This window comes from Pogona vitticeps, chromosome 8 (assembly GCF_051106095.1).
Source record: "Pogona vitticeps strain Pit_001003342236 chromosome 8, PviZW2.1, whole genome shotgun sequence".
NCBI classification, from domain to species: Eukaryota; Metazoa; Chordata; class Lepidosauria; order Squamata; family Agamidae; genus Pogona; species Pogona vitticeps.
Genome location: NC_135790.1, coordinates 19,206,785 through 19,229,786, shown reverse-complemented (window position 1 = coordinate 19,229,786; position 23,002 = coordinate 19,206,785). Strand labels below are relative to the sequence as shown.

Genomic DNA, 23,002 nt, shown 5'->3' with positions numbered 1-23,002 from the left:
TCAGCGTGTGTTCCTTGGTATTTGGTACAGTAGGACCCTGTATCCACCAGGGATTGGTTCCAAGCCGTTCTGTGGATGCTGAAAAACATGCTAGACATCACATCTAGTGGCCAGTTCTGGTAATGACATCATGGAAATCTATTTCTCTAGCAAATGCTATACATATTGTGGTCTCTGACTCCTCTTGTGGCCATTTCTGGTAACTTCATAATTTTAAAATAATTAATTTTGGGGATTTTTTTTTTTTTTTGCAATATTTTCAATATTGTTAGACTGTGGATAATTGAATCCGTGGATATTGGCCCCATCAATAAGAGGGTCTTACTCCACTGAAAGATGTGAGATTTTTTTTTTCTCACCCTCATTGTTCAGCTGCTTCCCTCCATGGCTCCAAAAGCCTTCTCCAGCAGGTTCCTCAGACCCCCAGAGCAGGTTTTTGATGTACATGGACGAATGAAGGGCAATCAAGGGTGTTGGCAGAAGCAGTCGGATCCAGCAAAAAGGTGCCTCCGGATCCTGGTCTATGCACCTTGCCAGTTTGGGAATGATTTCTGTTTCCATTTGGTCCTCAGCCTCCGGCAGAAAGCAGTGCGACCATAATAGATTAACAACATTATGTTAAATGTGTTTGAAGAATTGGATTGTGGTCCATGAAAGCTCTCTCTAGAATAAACCTGTTAATCTTAAAGATGCAATACTTTTGAATGTGTTTTGGTTATTGTATTAAATATATAATAACTGACTGCTGAGCGCTCCCAGAAGAAGGGAACGGTAAACCAATTCTGAGTACTTTATGCCTACAAAACCCTGGAAAGAGTCGCCATAAAGTCAGAATCAACTTGATGACTGTAATTATTGTTATTTATTAGTTGCGACAAAAATAAGCAGTGGAATTAATTATCCACTGTATCTATCTAGGTATTTATGATGCTGGCTAGATATGTGACCACTCATTCTTTAGATCATTTAGCTAAGAGGCGTGGCAAGAATTCAGGCTGTAGATGAGAGTCTAACCAATTGAATCCTGTTCTTTTTATTTTTGTTGTTGTTATTGTTGTCATTGTCATTGTCGTTGTTGTTGTTGTTGTTGTTGTTGTTACTGGTTTAAAACTACAGAGAAATTGGAAGAAATGTAAAATTTGGGGACATGGTGATAAAGTGTATAAGACCTGACATTATATCCGGCACCAAGAATAATAAAACATGGGATAATAAAACTGATACACAGGAGCAGATATTCAGAATGAGGGGAGAGAACATTGGCTTTGTTGTCTTCCATCAAAGAAGGTTTCTCTTCCACCTCTAGTTGTATTAAATCTAGCAGGTGTGCATAAACAGATCCTAGGTATTCCATCATCTCCCTATTTCAGTACATAATGATGGCATCTGAGAAAGCTCGTAGGACAATCGTACCCAATTTGAATTAATTTTTGGTCAAAATTTTGTTTAGAAAAACCTTCTAGGTGTTAGGAAGTGGGCAACCATCCCTGCCTGATTCACCACATGACTGATTTTACAACCAGTACCCAACCGGCGACATGACGTATAGCCTGCCAAACGAGAAAACCACTTGTGTAGGATTTTCCCCCAACAGAATTCCAACCTTTATAGTAACTTAGGAACTATGTTACTATGAGTGCCTGTGAAAGAACCTCAGACCAGCCACAGGCAGCTGTAACATACAGCTATTCTTGGTTTTTATTACATCAGTCCAATGGATTTTATACTTAAAAGGGACTTTCCTGGAAAGGGAGGGGGGTTAGGGGGGAAAATTGCAGAAAATCAAAATTTTACCCAGCCATTCCAAAGGTATGCAAAATAGAAACATACATATTAATATAGAACTCCCCAAATACATCTGTTTAATAAATTCCAACTTGAGCTTTAAGACTTCCTACCACATCTACTGTATCTGGATAAAGGGGGGGGGGAGGGAAAACCTTCTGAAATCTGTCCTGTCTTTTAAATTCCATGTGGCTTCTTTTTTTTATGTCGTCCTATAGTAGCTAATATATACTGTTGTTTCCTTAACTCTCACACCCACACTGCTGTTTTAGTTTGGAAGGTGGGATTTTTTTATATCATATTTAGTTGTTATATTGTAATGAAAGTTTTAATTCTCATTGCAGCACACCTGAATCTTTGTCAGAGGAAGAGAAAGAAATAGAAGACTTTGATCTCTCTGTTTCAGATTTCTCACATTTAATTTTTTTCCAAGTTCTTTTAGCTGAATTTAATAGCCTGGCCGCCATCCAGAACATGGCGGCCAGGCTATTAACATGGGTGAAAAGATTTCACCATATTTCCCCTGGAATATTACACTGGCTACCTATCTGCTTCTGCATTGATTTCAAGGTGTTAACCATTACATATAAAGCCCTTAACAATTTAGGACCTCGATACCTGGCAGAGCGTCTTCTTCTGCCCAGTTCTACCCATATCACCCACTCCAATCAGGCTGGGCGGCTGAGGGGCCTAATGCCAAGAGAGGCCCAGTGGGGAAAAAACAGAAATCAAGCCTTATTGGCAGTGCCCCCTCGGCTTTGGAACAACTTACCTGCTGAGATCCGCCTGGCTCCCTCGCGGAGGGCCTTCAAGACTAACTTGAAGACATGGCTATACATGTCTTCCCTACAGCCATGACCTAGCCTATCTCCCCTTTTCTTCTTTTTCTTTTCTCTCCTTCTTCCTCTTCTTTTTTCCCCTCTTTCTTTTTTCCTTTCCCATCTTGGATTAATCTGGATTTTTATCTTAGTTTTTTTTTTTTATATTATATGTAAACCGCCCAGAGTAGAACCGTTCTAGATGGGTGGTATATACATCTGATAAATAATTAAATAAAAAAATGTATGAAGAAATTGGCCCATTTTGGAAAATTCTTATTAGAAAACTACAAAATGAACAGAATGAAGTTAGTGTAGGCATTTCATGTGTGGTGTGTATGAGACAGGAAATACCTTCACTGACTTCTTAATCATCATCATTATTGCTATTATTTTTCAGACAGGTTAACAGAGCTCCCCCTGGAAATTTCTCCAGCTTGTGGCTTACCCCTTGCTGTGACTCAAGCTCAGTTTTTGTTAATGGATTTGCTCTAAATATGAGAAAATCTAGCATCAAATCTTGATTTCCAACCCCCACTCCCACCCCAAACCCAACTGAAAAGGTTGCTTAAGGATAGCCAGCTTCCTCACTCTTAGCCATGGCTGTAATCTCCCATTTCTACAACAGACTCCACCGTTTGTCCTCATCTCCCTCTTGCTATTGTCCACCCACTTCATTTTGATTGGTCAGGATTTTGCAACAACAGGCGTCCTATCTGTTATTATGGTAATGCTTCCCTTGAACACCTTTGACAAACAGAATTGTGGGTTCTGCAAGAATTCCAGAGGATTGGGACAAAGCTATAAATATGCAGGTCCAGCTCTTCATTGGAACTGTCCATTAGGGGTGATGTCATCTGCCCTTGGGCAAAGTTTTGTGCACACGTTCATTTTTTCTGTGGCCAAACCATATAGTAGTTTAAAATACTGCACATCATTTTTCTTGACACCAACCTGCGTTGAAGCAACATCTCTCCCCAGTTTATAAAATGACACATTTGAACTGCTGTATGTACAGCAGGATATACCTTAGAATGTCACCTATTTGCATAACCATGCTGTGGGATATACTACTGAATTAAATGGGCGGAGAACAGAGGTAGAACTTTGAACGCATAGCTAACCACATACAATGTGTGTGTGTGTGTGTTCTGTGCTGTCAAGTTGGAACCAACTTATAGCAACCTTAATAGGGTTTTCAAGGTAATTAAGGTATTTAAGTAGTGGTTTTACCATGCTTCCCCAAGGATAAGACAGGGTCTTATATTATTATTTTTTCTTTGTTTCAAAAACGCATTAGGGCTTATTTCAGGGGATGTTTTAATTTTTTCATCTACAACAATCTGCATTTATTCAGATACAGTCATGTCATATTGTGGTTGCTGCACAATGCTGCATAATGGTGGAGGGCGGTGTTTCACTTAACTGGGGCTTATTTTTGGAGTAGGGCTTAGATGACAAATCATACTAGGGCTTATTTTCAGGTTAGGTCTTATTTTGGGGGAAACAGGGTACCAGTTCCACACCCTTGGTGAGTTTCCATGGCCAAGAGGGGATTTAAACCCTGTTCTTGAGAGACCTAGTCCATCATTCTATTCACTACACCACATGGGGAATCCCACCACATACAATGCTCCATCAATATTGTATCTTGGCCTTCATTAAATAATTAGTCAAGTTCTTTTGCTGGTTCAGATGAAGGACACTCTGCAAGAACAAAGCTGTCTCCCTGTTATCATTTCAGTCCCCATTGTCGTCTCAACAGTGCTTCTAAAATCAAAGACAACATAACACAAACGAGCACCAGCTCACATTTGTTTTGTTCCTATTGATTTTTTTTTCCGTGCAAAGCAATTTTCATGTGTATCAAAGTGTCCAGCAAAAGGGATAAAAAGGAGGCTGCCGATTTGGTGGCAGTCAAATGTTTTCTTCTTTTTTTAAAGATGCAAATAACAAAAGGACAAAGGAAATGCTTACGCTAACATCCTAACTTGTGTCAGTAAGCTGTAGTGTAATTTTGTAAGGCTGAAAAAAAAACCCATAGAACTCATTTAAAGAATGGTACATTTTCAGTATGGTGTGTTGGATAGAGTGACAGACTAGGAGACACAAGTTCAAATCCCCTCTTGATTGTGGAGACTCATGGGAAGGCTGGTAAAAAAATACTTCACTTTACTCAAAAGCCCTGTTTAGAGTTGTTACAAATTGATTCTGACTTGATGGCACAAAACAGGGTCCTATCAGTTGTTGCTCCCAGGCTTTGAATGCACTGCCTCGAGAAGGCAGGTTCATAGAATCATAAAATCATAGAATCGTCCTAGGGTTGGAAGGGACCTTGGAGGTCTTCTAGTCCAACCCTCCGCCCAAGGCAGGAGACCTCACACCATCCTGGACAGATGGTTGTCCAATCTTTTCTTGAAAACCTCTAGCGATGGAGCACCCACAACATTGGGAGGCAAGCTGTTCCACTACTTAATGGTTCTCACCCTTAGGAAATTCCTCCTTATTTCCAGGTTGGATCTCCCTCTGATGAGCTTCCACCCATTGGTTCTTGTCCTACCCTCAGGCGCAATGGAGAATAAATCAATGCCCTCTTCCCTGTGTCAACCCTTCAGATATTGGAAGACTGCTATCATGTCTCCCCTCAGTCTTTTCTTCATTAAGCTAAACATACCTAGTTCTTTTAGCCATTTTTCATAGGATTTAGCCTCCATTCCTCTTATCATCTTTGTTGCTCTTCTCTGCACCCCTTCCAGGACCTCAGTGTCTTTTTAATCTTGATATATATTTAATTGTTTTTTTTAATATGATATTTATATGCTATTTTAAAACTGCTGATTGTTCAATAGTATTAGCTGTTGTGAGCTGCCTTGGGTCCCAATGGGGAGCAAGGCTGAATATAAATAAAAATAAGTATAACATGAATGCTAATGTTTGCCAATGTAGTGTAGCTGATAGAATGTCAGAGTAGAACTTAAGAGATCTGGATTCAAATCCCCATTTGGCCAGGGAAACTCACTGGGAGGTGGCAAGAGTCAACCATACCTTGAACATCTCATCTCCTATAAAACCCTACAAAGTGCTGCCATGAGTCAGAAGCAACTTGACCACACATAGCAATAACAAGAACTGTCATATTAAGAATATAAATAGTAATTCTCATGAAAGATAAAAGAAACCTCTTTGGTTAAACACACACACACAAAAGTGAGTGGGTGGGTGAAGTTCTACCCCTTAAAATAAGAACATATAGAAAACAGACTATCTGCCCTCTCACTCCTAGGCACATTCATATACCCTTCTCCTATGCTGAACTTCTTTAAATTAGACCACTTCAAGATCCTGAAGCTGAGGCTCCAATACTTTGGCTATCTCATGAGAAGAGAAGACTCCCTGGAAAAGACCCTGGTGTTGGGAAAGTGTGAAAGCAAGAGGAGGAAGGGACGACAGAGGACGAGATGGTTGGACAGTGTCATCAAAGCTACCAACAGGAATTTGACCCAATTCTGGGAGGCAGTGGAAGACAGGAGGGCCTGGCGTGCTCTGGTCCATGGGGTCATGAAGAGTCCGACACGACTAAACGACTAAACAACAACAACTTCAAGTTAAACTACTCCAACAATTCAACACATCATGTGATCTGTTTGGCTTCTGAAAGAGAGAGAGAGAAAATGAAAGAAAAGGAAGTCTTCTGCTCACCTACAACTAAAACCATGAAACACAACAAAACCTTCTTCCCTCAGATATGGATCAGCTGGATTGGACTAATAAAGATTATGTAGCAGTTAACAGGATTGTGCTACAGTTTATTGTGGCAAATGACATGATCAAAGCCTGTGCTTCATTTCAATTCTAACAATTCTAACAAACCATTAGTGATACATTGTAGAAGTAGATTGATCTCATCCATCTCTACCCCCAAAGAAGTGTAATTGTAGATAACTTGAAGGATGGTTGTTGTGGGTTTTTCGGGCTCTTTGGCCGTGTTCTGAAGGTTGTTCTTCCTGACGTTTCACCAGTCTCTGTGGCCGGCATCTTCAGAGGACTGGAGTCGGAACTCTGTCCATGCTCTTTTGCTGTTTGTTGGATAGTTGAGTATTTATAGCTGTGGGAACAGCTTTTGTTCTTTTTTGGAGATAGAGTGATCAGCGTGTTTTTGTTGTGGATGTATTGTTGTGATCTTTTTTGTTGAAGGATCTTTTTTTGTAGCTGAGTTCTCACCCTGTGTACACTATTACATAGTCTCCCTAGTAGCCATTCCCCCTGTATTGTTGGTATGTGCCATTCTGTATTTTCCACATGACTAGCACCAACGAAGTAGGAATTTCCTAAATTGGCAGAATTGAGAAGCAGATCTGTCACATCGCTTAATAATAGTCATAATAGAAAGGATGTAAAAAAAAAACCTGAAGGGGGATTGTTTTCCCATCCATTTCAATCATATCCTGAGTGTTTCCCATGGTTTTAAACTTCACTTGCCCGTCCTTGGGCCTAAGAATGTCTTAAGAATTGTTCTCAGGCAAGAGTTGGGCAGTTTTATTAAGATAATTTCAACACTTTTGCTGAACTGGATTCATTTATTTCTCTGGAGTCAGAGCAGGAGAACCATGCCAGCCATGTTGGCAGGGGATGCAACGGATGGCAAGCATAAGTAAAAAACTATTTTTTAAAATTATATTTATACAGTCGTGCCTCACTTTACGATTGCCCCGCATTATGACAAAACCGCATTACGACGATCTTTTGCGATCACAATTGCAATTGCAAAACGATGGTCTAAATGGGTTTTTTTCACTTTGCGATGATCGGTTCCCTGCTTTGGGAACTGATTCTTTGCAAAACAATGATTTTAAAACAGCCGATTGGTGGTTTCAAAATGGCCGCCGGGTAAACAAAATGGCTCCCCGCTGTTTTCTGAGACGGATTCCTCGCAAGACAGGCAGCGAAAACGGTTGCCCTATGGAGGATCTTCACTGGACGGTGAGTTTTGACCCCATTGGAATGCATTAAAGGGGTTTCAATGTGTTTCAATAGGTTTTTTTCGCTTAACAGCGATTTTCCTGGAACTGATTATTGTCATTAAGCGAGGCACCACTGTATACTGTCCATCTAGAATGTGTCTACTCTGGGCGGCTAAGAGAGAAAAACTAGTGAGAAAGTGGAAATCATTGAAAGGGGATGTTCTGTGAAAGGCAGTATTTAAAGTCTGGAAGCATACAGGCAAGAGAGATGGAAAACATCTCTATTTATTTGTGTTGTGCTCTCTTGGAGTTATATTCAGCCTGGCTGACAGCATGTCCTCAGTTGGGTATCTAGATGCTAAGCTATGGAACAGGAGGTGGAGGAAGAGGAAGATAGACAGATACTGTTTAGCTCCCTTTCCCTCTCTTTCAGACACAAGTGAAATCTATGCTGTGAGAATCCTTTACTCCACTCCTAGTTCTACTATGACCCTTCCATATGTATTATGCCTATTAAATTCCAGTTTATGAAATCCATTGACATTACCAGTATAGCCTGAACAGTACTTAGAGAAAGATGTACACCAATTATTATAATTGCTTTGCAACAGGCACGCACATACAGAGCGGTAAAGAGAGAGATTTCCTTGCAATATTATTTTTATTACACATGGGTCTGTGAGTCATTACAGCACTGGAAAGATCTGATGGAAATATATCACTGCTAACGTTCATCCACACAGAATTCTCCTTTGTTCTCTAAGCAACAGAGGAACGCACCACTGGCCATAAGATGTAAGAAATCAAACAGTTTTTAATTCTGCGAGGCAGATGACAAACCTCATCTAGAGTCTGTTTTGTGATTCAAAAGCTGGCTTTTTCTTCCTTTTTAAAATAAAGACTTCTGTGCAAAAAGGAATAAGATGTTTGCCACCAAAGATTTAACTGTTTCCACCTCCGTCTTCTTAGAAGCTCCCAGCTATTTAACACACTTCTTCCTTATAATTAGCTGCTCATCCCTCACCAAAAATAAAAGGTCATGATTTTGCATAAAAGATGCATCTGCTGATGTGCATGTGCATGTGCAAATTTTAAAACAATTACTGTGATTTAAATATAATGGAGCGCACCACACTAAAGGTTGGAAAGTTACTTCCTGAACATCATTTCTTCCCAATACTCGAACTCATTGTAGCGTTTGTAAAGCAAACAGCTGTTGCATCTCTTTATCATGCCGAAAATTAATTTGTTACCTTGCTCACTGCACTACTTTATGAGTGTCCATGGTGGAAGGAAGGGATCTTCGGTTTGGTCATGGAGCGACATCACACTTGAAAAACACTTGTGAAAATGTCTTTAAAGGGTACCTTTAAAAATAATTGGAAAAAATAAATAGATGTTACTCCTTACACGAGCAATGATTTTGTTGTGCCAGGCTAACCTGCTTTTGAAAGGGAGCTTAATTTCATCTCATTAATTCTTCCTATTAAAATGGGTTGGAATGACATGTGGAATGACCATTCATCACCATAGGTTCTCTTCTGTAGCCATGGTACTTGATAGAAACAGACATGGCATAATACTATAGAACAATATACTCTGAACATGTACAGAGAAGATTTTGGGCTTGATAGTCATTTGTTTCCCATTTCATTTGGAATCAACCTCGTTTTTATATCCCTGATTAACAGAGATCCTATAATACAATTATCCATCAGTAGCATTTTTTGTGCTTCTCTGTATTTGCGGGTCACTTCCCCAGATTAGAAACAACAGCAGAAGGACCAAATAATCTTTGGGAAGACTACACAGATAAATGCATATATCTGAGAAAACAGTATACAGAAAGCAATAGAAGCATTTGCTGTATAAACAGATTTTGCACACACATGTGATAGCAGTGGTGCCTCGACTTACGAACATTTTGACTTGCGAACAGAAAAAAAAGAGAGGGGAAGGTGGGGAAAGCAGCAAATCTGAACTTTCAGTTAACCATTGGCCAGCATGGAACAAATTGATATTTGTAGTAGTAGTAGTAGTGGTAGTAGTAGTAGTCGTTGTCGTTGTTGTTGTTGTTGTTGTCGTCAAATATAATAATAATAATAATAATAATAATAATAATAATAATAATAATAATAATAATAATAATAATAATAATAATAATAATAATAATAATAATAATAATAATAATAATAATAGGTAAAGGTTCCCCTTGACGATTTTTGTCCAGTTGTGTTCGACTCTAGGGGGCGGTGCTCATCCCCGTTTCCAAGCCATAGAGCCAGCGTTTTGTCCGAAGACAATCTTCCATGGTCACATGGCCAGTGCGACTTAGACACGGAACGCTGTTACCTTCCCACCGAGGTGGTCCCTATTTATCTACTCGCATTTGCATGCTTTCGAACCGCTAGGTTGGCGGGAGCTGGGACAAGCGACGGGAGCTCACTCCATCGCGTGGATTTGATCTTACGACTGCTTGGTCTTCTGACCCTGCAGCACAGGCTTCTGCGGTTTAACCCACAGCACCACCACGTCCCTATAATAATAATAATAATAATAATAATAATAATAATAATAATAATAATAATAATAATAATAATAATAATAATAATAATAATATACTTTAGAACTGCAGAGCTGGAAGAGTCCAGTCCTTTCTAAGAAGAATCAAACTCACAACCTCTGTTTCCATAGCCAGATACCTAAACCACTGATATGATTTAGTATATATTGTAAGAGACAAATTTCAAAGAAAAACCAAACGTGTAGGCTTAAAAACATGAAATAAAAGATGATCAAATGGAATGGGTGCAAATGAAAGGAAAATATCAAAAGTTTAATTCTGCAAAATGATAATTGTAAGAAAACCGTATTGGCATGCATAGTTCTTAGTGTTTCTGAAAAGCTCCTTCGCCCATACAGCTTACAGTATAATATTCAATAGTCAAAGTTTTACGAACAAAAAAACACATTTATTTATTTACAGTATTTATTTATTTATTTATTTATTTGTTTGTTTGTTTGTTTGTTTGTTTGTTTGTTTATTTATTTATTTATTTATTTATTTATTTATTTATTTATTTATTTAATTTATATCCCGCCTATCTGGTCGGTTAAGACCACTCTAGGCGGCTAGAGTGGTCTTACCTCACAATTTCTTCCACCAGCAATTTTGTGTGCCAAAAAGAATGAGCAAGCCTTGGACAAGAAATGATTTGTAACCCCCCCCCTTTTTAGTGGTGATTCATATCATAACATGATGGAATTGACATAAATGAGAATGACAGCCACCAGCCATTTTGGGGCACACATTTTTTAATTAGGGTAAATGCCTCTGTTGGAAAATAAATTCAGGATTCAAAACAGACAGATTTGGGGTTTCAAGATACCTCACTCTTCCCTACTGGTACAATTTGCCTTTTCTTTCAGATTAAGAAATGCCAACTAGAATAGGATTCATATGCAAGCTGAAGGGACATCTGACAGTTGAACTCATATTCCCTGATAATATGCTGATAACACAGACACAACATAGTTTAAAGCTTGTCACATCCAATGTTACATATATACTCTTGACAATATTCTTTCTCTAGTTGTGCCCGGCCCTTTTCAGTAATAGAAACAGGCACCATTGATACCAAAGATGGAACAAAGGACTCACAATAATGTTTGTGACCTTACCAGAGACCACAAATGCTCCTCTTTGTTGAGTGCAGATTTTCAATTCCTGGCATCATCCCTTGTGAAAATAAGCTTGAGGATATATCATCTGTTTTGAAGGAGGGGGAGAGAATGATCATTCTCACCTATAGTTATTCTCATTCTTGAATTTATAGCATTGGATCTGATCCGATCTCCATTCCTCCAGGGTTTCTTTTTTTAAATAAAGTATTTTCATACCTCCCACTCGCTCCATATCTGACTCAGAAACGTCTGTCAAGTGGCTTTACACTTCAGTACTCTACCCTACTGAAGAAGGCCACTTGATAGCCTGAAAGGCATGCCGTATCAAAGCTACAGGGCCATAAGGAAGAGAGGGACAGCTTTCAAGCCAAGCACGATCTTGTCCTACAGGAACAGGAAAGTCAAACCCTACTGTGAGGTCCACAAGAGAACTATGGTTAATCAAATAGAAACCAAGAGTTAAGTAGATATTCTCTAGCACAGATTGCTCATCTTCAGTTGTTAGAGCTAGAAGTAAAAATACAGATCATTCTGCTATGAAACATACAAAGCCAGATATGCTTTATTACATATTACATTGTGACCAATGCAGAGACAGCACATTGTCTGCCAATAAGAGGTATTATAATCTATGTTGCTGTTCTCCACCTAAAAAAGACCCACGAGTCAAACTAGATAATGCTGTCAGCAACATCAGTAGAAGAGGCAATTCCTCAAGTGCTACAAATATCTGATTGTCACAGCAGGAGATTTTTCATTTTCCATTGCTTCCATAGCCACTTGCTCTGTTTAGTCATGGGTCACTGCATGCATGATTGCTCAGGCATGAAGGTCTGTGGGTGTCATGTCTCCAAAACACTATTTCAGCCTCTACCTATTAACAGAAGAATGGATTTCAGCTTCTAATAACCTGCTTACCAGTGAAACAGACTTTGGCTCTTAGAGGTCCAGTACCAGACACAATGGCTATCCCTAGCTGAAGAATTCTGAGAGTTGTACTTTTAACAAGATAATTTCTCTGAACTGTGGAATCAGAAACCAATTCAGAATATTTGGCCATTCTTCCCCCCTGTTTTTTGTCTAAACTCGTGGCTTAACCAGTCATCCAGCCTAGTTGATGAGGCTGGATCAACAAAGATGATCAGGGGGCTGGAAACCAAGCCCTTTGTGGAAAAATGGAAAGAACTGGGCATGTTGAGCTTGAGAAAAGAAAACTAAGGAGAGATAAGATAGCACTTTTCAAATACTTGAATGGCAGTCATCCACAGGAGGGGCATGATCTGTTCTCAGCCATTTCAGACTGCAGGACACATAATAATGGGTTCAAGATACACTACAAGAAGCCAAACCTAGGCTGAATATCAGGAGAAAATCCCTAACTTTTATAGAAGTACAATAGGAGGTGGTGAGCGCATCAGCACTGGAGAGAAAACTGGGCATCCATCAGTCTGATCTGCTATGATTTCTATTCCTGCAATGAGCAGGGGGTTGGATTCGATGGCCTTGTAAGCCCCTTCCAACTCCATTATTCTATGATATTATGAATTGTCACCCACAAAAGTAACTTTGCCAAGATCTACATCTACTGTCTTCAGCCAGAGACCCTGCTGGGAAAGGAAATGCAGCATTAAATGGTGGAGTTTTACCTGGAAATCTGGCAGGAAAAATTATTGCAAAGCATTTTGTGCTCAAGTGAACTAGATAATAATAATATGTAAATGGTAACTTCTAATTTATAGGTGTCCATGAGAAAAGACTATCTCTGCCAACAGTTTCTATAAATAACAGTGTAATCAAAGCTGTACATGCACATTTTTAACAAATAAAAATCACTTGCCATTGCACATAGGATTATTTTGGAAGAAAGGAGATTACAACAATGTAGGGCATTTTGATGTTAGCCTCTATAGCCAAATATGCACAAGATAGGTCTTGAGAATCCCAAATGTACAGTATTCATCTAGGGCGTGGCACTGGATTGAGAGATATCATTAAATCTGAACAACTTCTTCCAGAGTACAGAGTTCTGACTCCTGTCCTCTGAAGATGCCGGCCACAGAGACTGGCGAAATGCTAGGAAGAACAACCTTCAGAACACAGCCAAAGAGCCCGAAAAACCCACAACAACCATCAGATCCCGGCCATGAAAGCCTTTGAGAATACAACTTCGTCATTGTTTCAGAAACAATCCAATGGTACTTGTGAAGTGGAAGGTTCAGCCAACAGGGTGCTGCTGTTGTCATTGAGATGCCCAGATGTGCTCATAGCTCTCACATTCTTCACGGAGGCTCCTTCTGTGGGCAGATTCTTTTGTAGGATAAGGAGAAGAAAACTGCAAGCTGAGTTGTGTCCAGTGTGCAAATCACATTAAGTTTTTTGGTCTTTTTCTCTCTCCCTCCCTGTGCCCTCCCTCCTTCCCTCTCTCCCTTTCTCCAACAAAGCCACTTCAAAATTGCCTAGTACAATGGCTGAAGCTAATTGTCTGAGACTGGACAGGTTTAGGGTCCATCACAGCCTCGGCTTTCATCTCCTTCCATACCAGAGGACGATGATTAGTGCAAACCCAAGAAATGTCAAAGGCATTCACATTTTCCAGTGCAAGTCAACGGAAGGCCTATAAATTGAGCTGGATCTGGGGCACCACATGGGACACAAATTGGTGCAAATTAAATCGGGATGGACTCCAATCCCCTGAATTGGCTTCCGGTTCAGATCAGAGACCCATACACAACAATGAGATGGTTGCCAGCAGCGTGTTATGTTCCAGCCTGTCGGAACTGACGTATAGTGACCCTATTAGGGCTTTAAAGGTAAGTAAGATATTTAAGAATTGGTCTTAACAGTTCCAACCACCACCACCTATTGAGTTCCCATGGCCAAGTGGGAATTTGAATCCAGGTGTCCTGAGTCCTAGTCTGTCACTCAGTTTAATACACCACACTAGGTATTTATTGCAGGTAGCAGGAGACCTATATTCTCCAGAATGTGGTCCGGGGGTTAAGGAATGGTCAGCTACATAGTAAGTGTATTGGCTTATGACATTTGAAATCTGAAGAAAAGGTTGTATATTGTACAAAAGGTTGTACATTGTGGAATTTCTACTTTCTTATGGCTTTTCTCCCCGAAAATAAATAAATAAATAAATAAATAAATAAATAAATAAATAAATAAATAAATAAATAAATAAATAAAGTAAAAAAAAATAAAAAATAAAAAATATAAATGACAGCATGTAATAGATAACTTGGTTTAACGTTCTGGATCTTATGGATGAATAGGATTTAATACTGAAAAACAGTCATCAAGGCACCCTAAACATAATGGTTGTGCCTTATTTCAGAAGCTATTCAAGGCTGGGCCTGGGTGGAAGATCGATGGGCACTCCTCATGGAATAGCATGAATCTCCAGGTAGGGCTCGGAGAGAAGTCGGACTAAAACTCCAAGCAGCATCTGCCAGTTAAAGCTGAAAATTCTAGGTTTGATGGAAGACAACATCCTATAATTGTATGCTCGTAAGACACATCTGAGATCTATGAAAGCTTAAACAAGAAAGCAAAGGGTGTTGCAGGTGGCCTAAGAAGCTGTTTTAGGGCAGTGTTTACACTACACAAATGAATCAGTAGCTGGATTGGGGGTTTTGAAGCTGCATTACAATCACATGTTAGTCATGGGGTGTTTGAGTCGGTGGTGCGTCCTTCCTGGGAAAACATTTCACCTGTTTTTAAGCTGTGTTGTATTTTAATTGAGGGGGGATATACACTGGCTTTTAGAATCATTTAGGAGCATAGTTTTAATAAATTAAAAAGGGATATAAAAAAAGAAAGTACAGGAATATTCCACTTTGAACCTCTCTTGGTTTGGAAGGATTTGAAGATTCAGAAGATACCTTCTGAATTTAGCCAGTGCAGATGGATGAGGAATTCTTTTCTTTTCTTTTTTATTGAAAAATTACTTTCCAAAAGTCACATATTCCTTTATGAATTCAGTGCAAAAAACAACAGAATAAAAACAAAACAAAACATACAAATATGGGAGCAGTAATCTGGCAGGTTCAGATGTCTTGATAAACAGGATTTGATTAGATGGATTACTTTCTGCTTCCTAGGTGCATGGAGTTTGAATAATTTGCCAAGTCCTTCATGCTTTGAAGGTATCTTGGGGTGACTGGTGGCCAACGTCTTCTGCACAATGGATTTGGGTCTGCTATTTTATCGTTTTAATTGAGACTGTTAATTTTTATCATGACTTTATAGGTGTGTTTATGATTCTTCTCGTTGCTTTAAAAGCCCATGGGGCATAACATTTGAGTATAAAGTATGCCTAAAAAAACCAAACTTGTCTGTACGTTTTGGGTGAATGTTGCTTTACGTTATCTGTTTCTGTCTGCTTAGAGAAAGGAAATGAGAAGAAATGGATTCTGGCCATTTCTCTTTTTCCCCTCCTGCCACTTCTCCTTCATTGCCCAGATCCTTAACCATCTGTTTATCACATCAGGAGGCATACATGCTGTTTCCTGTACACAGCTGTAATATGCACACAAACCAACTCATTAATCTCCCAAGTATGTTGTGAATACATCTAGGACGCATATCCCTGGATATGGATGCATATGAAGTCCGTCCTAAACCATTTCAATGCCATGCTGATAAATGGGGAAGTGGATTGGGGCCATCATGCTGTAGACATTCAGGGTCCAGGTGAATTGCTGTTTCTTTGAATGCACTGTATAAAGTTTTATCTTCCTCTAGGACAGAGATACAACGAAATCTTGCTAAATGACTCATCTTCAACAAGATTGATGAAGACCTTATTAATCTCTGAAATATTTCTTGACTCTAGCATCACAATGAGATCACAAATGCTCTTTCTTCTGTTCAGGTTTCTGAAATTTTCACAATGTTCCTCTGCTCAAAACAGGTATTTTCCCTTTGGGTGCCAAGGCACCTATGCACATGTCAAGCATAGAAAGATGGGTTGCTTGGTCCAAAAGAGGCAGAAACATCTCTAGTTTTGGAAAAACCATGAAGCAAGTGATTAGCTCTTATCGTCCAGTCCCCCAGTTCACAAATGTGTAGAATTTCCAAGTTTATTTTTTACAATGTATTCAATTTGCACACAAAAAAATCATTCATTCCATCCTTACATCTGTATTACCCATCAATGGATGCCCTTAAGTGATAAAAAGTAAGTTTTGGTTTTTTGCTCATTCCCAAGCTCCAAAATGCTTATATCTTTTTCCATAGTGACAATGTCAGCATTAGGGCTGCTGTGATCTGCCAGCAATCTATCAATGGCCCTTAATTTTTGCCACATGACCCCCACCCCACAGAAATAGAAATAGCAAGGATGGTCTTCTTTTGAACAATTGGGGGTGGGGTGGTGGGTGGTGGAATGAAGTCAGAGGGAGGCGCTGTACATATATGGGAGAGTCCGTGTGTCTGAATCATCATCTCAGCTGCATATTTTTACTGCCTCATGTCAAGGAGAACAAAATAAGTTGCAAAATAAATTTCAGTTGCTTGGTGCTCCATCTCACCTCCCACACTCACAATAGGCATTCTCAGTTATTCCTTCTTTCTAAATCACTTTAGAGGAAGGACAGCAAAGATTGTTCGGTCAGAACAACCTTATCCAGGGGGGAGAAGGGGCTGGAGCCATCCATGGATCTGTCCTGGAAGATAAGAAAGGGAGAAAAGTATCCTGTGGCCAGGAATGAGGTATAACTTTAAGCCCATCTCGATGCCTAGTTTCTAAAGCTCTTTATTTTCTCTCACACAGAAGCCCTTGTCAAAGACATCTGCCATCTTTCTTACCAATACTGACAGATTGGAGCCCTCTGGGGAATCAAAAAAATATATATATATCCAAAAACACTTGAAGGTTTATCTTCTCTGGCCTGCCTTCTCCATTTTTATCTGTGAAGTGGCTACAGCAGAAGGTTATGCTCTCGATGGCTGGCCAGATGCCATTAGGAGAGGAGCATGGGGAAATGAAATTGTGCCAATGGAGAAAGGGTTCAGGATTGAGTTAGTTCTGAGATACATTTTAATGCTAAGAGTTATTGCTTAAGCACATGCCTCTACATGCCTAGCTGTTTGAATTTTTCCGGATGAGATACAGCTCACCCACTCATCGCCAACATTGTCAGCATCCTCTTGCTATCTTTCACTTTTGCTGATATCCTTCTTAAACCTCAGTACTCAGAACTGGACATAATATTCCAGGAACTGAAGAATATATTCTCAAGCCTTAAACTGGGCAAAGTTTAACAGGCTTCATAGTATTATAGAAGTGCCACATTCTGAAAACTTCACTCCATAGCTTATTGTAATCTTTTTTTATCTTGTGCAGAAATCCAGTGCTGAAATTAAGTCTCCCCAAAGACGGAAAGTCACACATGCCATCCCAACCTATGCTCCCCAACCTGAGGCCATCTGTGCACCAAGAATCTGATTGACCGCCAAGGTAAGCTTATAAAACTAAAATGTCATGATGAAATATCACTTTAGAGAACCACCTAGTGGATTTTCTTTATATGTTGCTATCAACTAGAGATTAAACCAATTAGACTTTCACAAATGTTGATATAATTACATATTCTGTTATCTATTTTGCCATCTATGATCTGTGTTAGACCCCGCTGTTACTAACCCATTAGATCAATGGTCCAAATCCTATTAGTTATGACTCCAAATATATCACAAAGCAAGTGTTGCCTAAAGTGGGCAAATCGCTGTAGACATTATCTCTTGTATATAGGTACATATGACTCAGTATGCAACAGATAACACCCATGGTGATTTCCAACTTGAACCAATTCACCTCCAAAAGTAATGCCATTGGCATTATGCACAGACAAAATCCCAATGGGATTTTGGTCATCAATATTATAAATGGCATTCATTCAATAAACCGACTGTAACTGGGACTAACAACTGGACTTAACCCATAATTAGTAGTGCTCTGTGGTAGACCTAACTTCCTTGAATGGGCAGATATATCCTCCAATTGTCCCAGTCTACAATATCTATTCTACAATTGTCAGCCCACTGTCCATGATACAACTACAAAAGGGATCAAAGCAAGTTATGAGTCTTCCAGTTGCACGTTACTAATTACTAAGCATTGAATTTTTGGGATTTGTGGACAACAGTCCCCCAGACATTTGCAGAAATTCCCCCAGCCAGGGGTATGGGGGAGCCATAATCCCATTTAGCTCCCGTGCAGTTTAGCTTCAACCACCCATTTCCTCTGTCTTCTCCACAGGATGAAAATGGCCCCTGGAGTCTAGCTTAAGAACGTGAAAATACCTGTCAGGACTTTCATTTCTTGATTAAAGCCCCAAGAGGTCTGCCTGGGGGAATTCTTGTAGATTTCTGGGGTCTGTAGCCCTCAAATTCCAAAAAATTCCATGCCTAATAAATACCTTTCCCCCCATTCTTCTCTATTACACCTCTGGTTACAGATAATGCTATGTTCCACGGTTAGGAACCACCATCTTCAAACTGATTCCAGCAGGCTTGAGTCTAGGGTGGTGGGAAAACTCACAGCAAGATTCTGGGGTCTATTTTTAGATGAATTCAAAATAAAATTGAAAATAGAAAAAAAACAAAAAGAGTATATTTCAAGAGCATTTGTTGTGGTTATTTCCCCTCTCTTATTTCATGTAATAGTCGGAGAAACAGCTGTTCCTAAAGAATAATTGCATGCAGCTGAAAACACTGGAGGTTGGAACAACAGCCTTTCCTGTTCTCTGTCAATGGCACCCCTTGATTTTAAAAAGCACTGGCAATTACTGAAAGCCATTACTTCAATTTCACTGCCAATATACACAAAGCAAACATGTATATCTGCAAGGCACAGCGCCTAATCTTGACCATTTGAATTTAGGCATTCTCTGTAGCTACTCACACACTCGTGGCATTCAGAGATGGGATGGATGGGTGTTGAGCCACCTGAAAAATGGTGTGATATTAAGATTTAAGTGCTTTCCCCGGAAACGAAAGAATGCATGGTTTAGGGCACTGGGTGAAGTGTTGTTTCTTTGATAAGGTGGGGAATAGATTCAGGACAAGTGTCCATCTGTGACAGCTTCCTGTTTTTCACAATGGTTAGGAAGTAGCACAAGCTGTTCATGGAGCAGAGAGGAGAAGTTATTTTTATGGACCACAACTCCCTAAAGATGCTATATATAGAAGGTAGTTTTTTTTTTATTCTCTGGGATGCAACTAATTGCTCACACCTGCTAACTGTTCTCCAGATGCCAGTATTCAGTACGATATCATAACCATTGGTCAGTGAAGCAGCTTCTATGAATTCAGCTCATTGTCTTTTTAAGCCACGAAATGTAGCGGTCCATGAATTCACAGAGTCATTGCTATGCATCGTGCAAAACACTCTTATCTTTTCGTCCACCCTGCTGTTAGATTTGCTTTACTCCCAGAATGCAACACACACTTCTGATACCGTTGTGCAAAAATCAGTGCCAACTGCACAGTTTGAGTCGCAGAAAAATTTAAAGCTCAATATACAGGATCCATACATAGAATCATGGAATAATTTTGTGAAAGGGGGACTATAAGGCCTTCAGATCTGATCTCCTGTTCAAGGCATGAATCCAGATCAAAGCAGATCTGACAGATGGTTGTCCAATTTTCTCTTCAATGCCTCCAGCCTTGGAGCACTCACCACCTACTATGGTATTTGGTTCTATTATCATACTGCTACAGTTAAGACATCTTTCCTGATATTCAGCTGAAATCTGGCTTCTCCCATAGCTTGAGCCCATTATTACGTGTCCTGCACTCTTGGATAACTGAGAACAGATCCTGCCCCTCCTCCGTATGACTCCCTTTCAAGTATTCAAAAAGTGCTATCATATCTCTCCCCCAGTCTTCTTTTCTCAAGGCTAAAACATGCCCAGTCTTTTCGCAGGGGGCTTGGTTCATCATCGTTGTTGCCCTCCTTTGAACTTTCTCCAGTTTGTTGGCATCCTTCTTAAAGTGTGGAATGGAGAACGTGACCCAGTACCCTGTAGCCTATGTCCAGTTCTCTATGTTCACATCAATGATACATACAAGAATATTTAGGAGACAGAGATTCTTCTATTAGGGATTGCATTCAATGTCTTCAAAGCATGATCTGAATCTTGGCCACCATTTGTGATATGACAAGGTTCAATTGGGAGGAAAGGGCACACCAGATTTCTCCTTAAAAAGACAGGGGGCCAAGGAACTTTAAGCACTATCTTGCACAATCAGCAGTTTGATATGTTTCTCCCTATTCAACCACCCTACTCCATCCTCTTGGGAAAAGTGCTCTTTTTAAAAATAAAGTTTTCATGAAAAATTATAAGAGGTTACCCCACTTAAAACAAACATGAATAAAAATAAGAAAGGGCTAGGAATTAAAGTTCCTTTTACACAAATGTAAAAGGAACTCAGTGATGAGCTTTCTTTAAATAGCTTTTGCCACCATGGCAGCTAATGAGGTTGGATCTGCCAAGAAAGGCTGGCTTAGCAGCAGTATAGTGGCTACCAGCTTCCAAAATCTGTCTCATGCCCAGCATGGGAAGCAGGAAGACATGAGGACATGGAAAAATCAGATGTGAACATCCTGGGAAATTGGAATGGTGAAACTCAGAAAAAAAATGAAGTTCCCTTCACACTGGCTGCACATACTGTTTGTTTCATTCACAAGCCAAATTCATTTTCAACAGCCCAAGAGGTCAAAAGTTGGGCAGCTGGAAGGAACTGCATTGTGGATTGGAAGGGAAAGCCAGCCTGCTGCAAAATGCCTTTCTTCATTAGAGCCATACAACCTTTCAAAGTTTGTGTCAGTTTCATTGTTGCTAAAATAAATTAAACTAAGCTCATTATACAAATGAAGGTGAATTAGACTAACAGGAGTCAGATTGAATTAAGGGATTTTTTTTTCTGGGAAACTGCATTTCAATGGAAAATATATTGTTTGCAAAAAATAGAACTAATGAGAAATTCTGAGTACACAAGAATGCAGAATGCAGAAATACTGGCAGTTGTCTTAGTTCCCTATCAAAGTACCAATGCTGGAAGTTTTCACCTCCACAAAAATTAAGCCCCCCCCTTTTTTTTGCAAGTCAAATGGGCCTGAATTGCTAATTCAAGAGAAGGCTGCTCCAAAATGATTTGTATTACAAAAGGAGTACAGTTTAAAGTACACCACTATAGAGGAGGGAGTCAATCCCTTTCCCAAGATACTCTGAAGACCGGGGTAAAGGCAAAGGGAGCAAGAAAACCAGAGGAAGGTGGTAGATCCTGGTAATCAAAAAGCCCAAGTGCTTTGACTCAGTATAAGTTGTGTTTCCCCATGTGAATTTAGCCAACGACAGTAAAAGGTAAAGGTAAAGGTTCCCCTTGACAATTTTTGTCCAGTCATGTCCGACTCTAGGGGGCGGCGCACATCCCGCTCTTCAAGCCATAGAGCCAGCGTTTGTCCGAAGACAATCTTTCCGTGGTCACATGACCAGTGTGATTTAGACACGGAACACTGTTTACCTTCCCACCGAGATGGTCCCTATTTATCTACTCGCATTTGCATGCTTTCGAACCGCTAGGTTGGCGGGAGCTGGGACAAGCAACGGGCACTCACTCCGTCGCGTGGATGTGATCTTACGACTGCTTGGTCTTCTGACCCTGCAGCACAGGCTTCTGCGGTTTAGCCCACAGCGCCACCACGTCCCTCCAGCCAACGACAGAGGACTTACCAAAGAGACGGGAGGAAGCCAGCCTTGTTTATAGCTTGTTACCTTTCTGTATCTGATCCTCCCTACACTTGGTGCCTGGATCTACTTATTACACACTTTTCTTTTCTTTCACTTGTTATTCTAGAATTAGGACACCTAAGTGACTAAAAGAGGTGTGTGAAGGAGAGAAGAACTGGCAAAGAGAAAGTTTTCAAGTTGCTCTGCTCTGGCTATCCAGATTTGTCAAGACACAGAGCAGAGCTACTTCAAACACCCTTCTCTTTTGCTGTGCTGATTCCTTGTCTTTTTTTCTCTTTCCTTTGTCTAGCTGCCTTAAGATCTAGATAAGCAAGATTTTAAAAGAGAAGGGGAGGAAACTGAATTATAATAGGAAGGGAAGATGAAAGCAGACCCAGGCACCATTGGTAGGGAGGAGAGGATTCAAGTAGCAGCCAGTTTCCCTGTTGCCCTGTTTCTTTCACTGCTGCTGTCACCAACCAGAGTCACTTTAAATGTAAAGGCTACAAGACCTTTCACATCAATTCAAGCAATCACACTGCCTGAACTGATACAAAGGTATCTGAGTCCAAAAAAGTAGAAGCCCCAGCTACACAGAAAAAAAATATGAAGTCGTAGGGTGATGGATTCTGGACTGATTCACATGGACTTTCACATCATGTAAAGGTAAAGGTAAAGGTCCCCCTTGACAATTTGTCCAGTCATGTCTGACTCTAGGGGGCGGTGCTTATCCCCATTTCCAAGCCATGGAGCCAACGTTTGCCCGTAGACCGTTTCCGTGTTCACGTGGCCAGGGCAACTAGATGCGGAATGCCATAACCTACCCACCATGGTGGCACCTATTTGTCTATTTGCATTTTTACATGCTTTTGAACTGCTAGGTTGGCAGGAGGTGGGACAAGTGACGGGGGCTCACTCTGACATGTGGATTTGATCTTACGACGGCTGGTCTTCTGACCTTGCAGCACAGAGGCTTCTGCGGTTTAACCCGCTGCGCCACCACGTCCCTCTT

The 23,002-nt window shown here is 40.2% G+C and overlaps 2 long non-coding RNA genes across 2 annotated transcripts in view; one reads left to right on the top strand and one right to left on the bottom strand.

The window, feature by feature from the left end:
• Positions 1-23,002, bottom strand: part of LOC144584210 (uncharacterized) — a 342,959-nt gene that overhangs the window by 279,539 nt on the left and 40,418 nt on the right. The gene's annotated exons all lie outside the window — the stretch shown is intronic.
• Positions 10,553-19,184, top strand: LOC140701829 (uncharacterized). The gene is made up of 2 exons (XR_012080810.2): positions 10,553-16,966; positions 17,601-19,184. It is a non-coding gene; the product is annotated as an uncharacterized LOC140701829 (long non-coding RNA).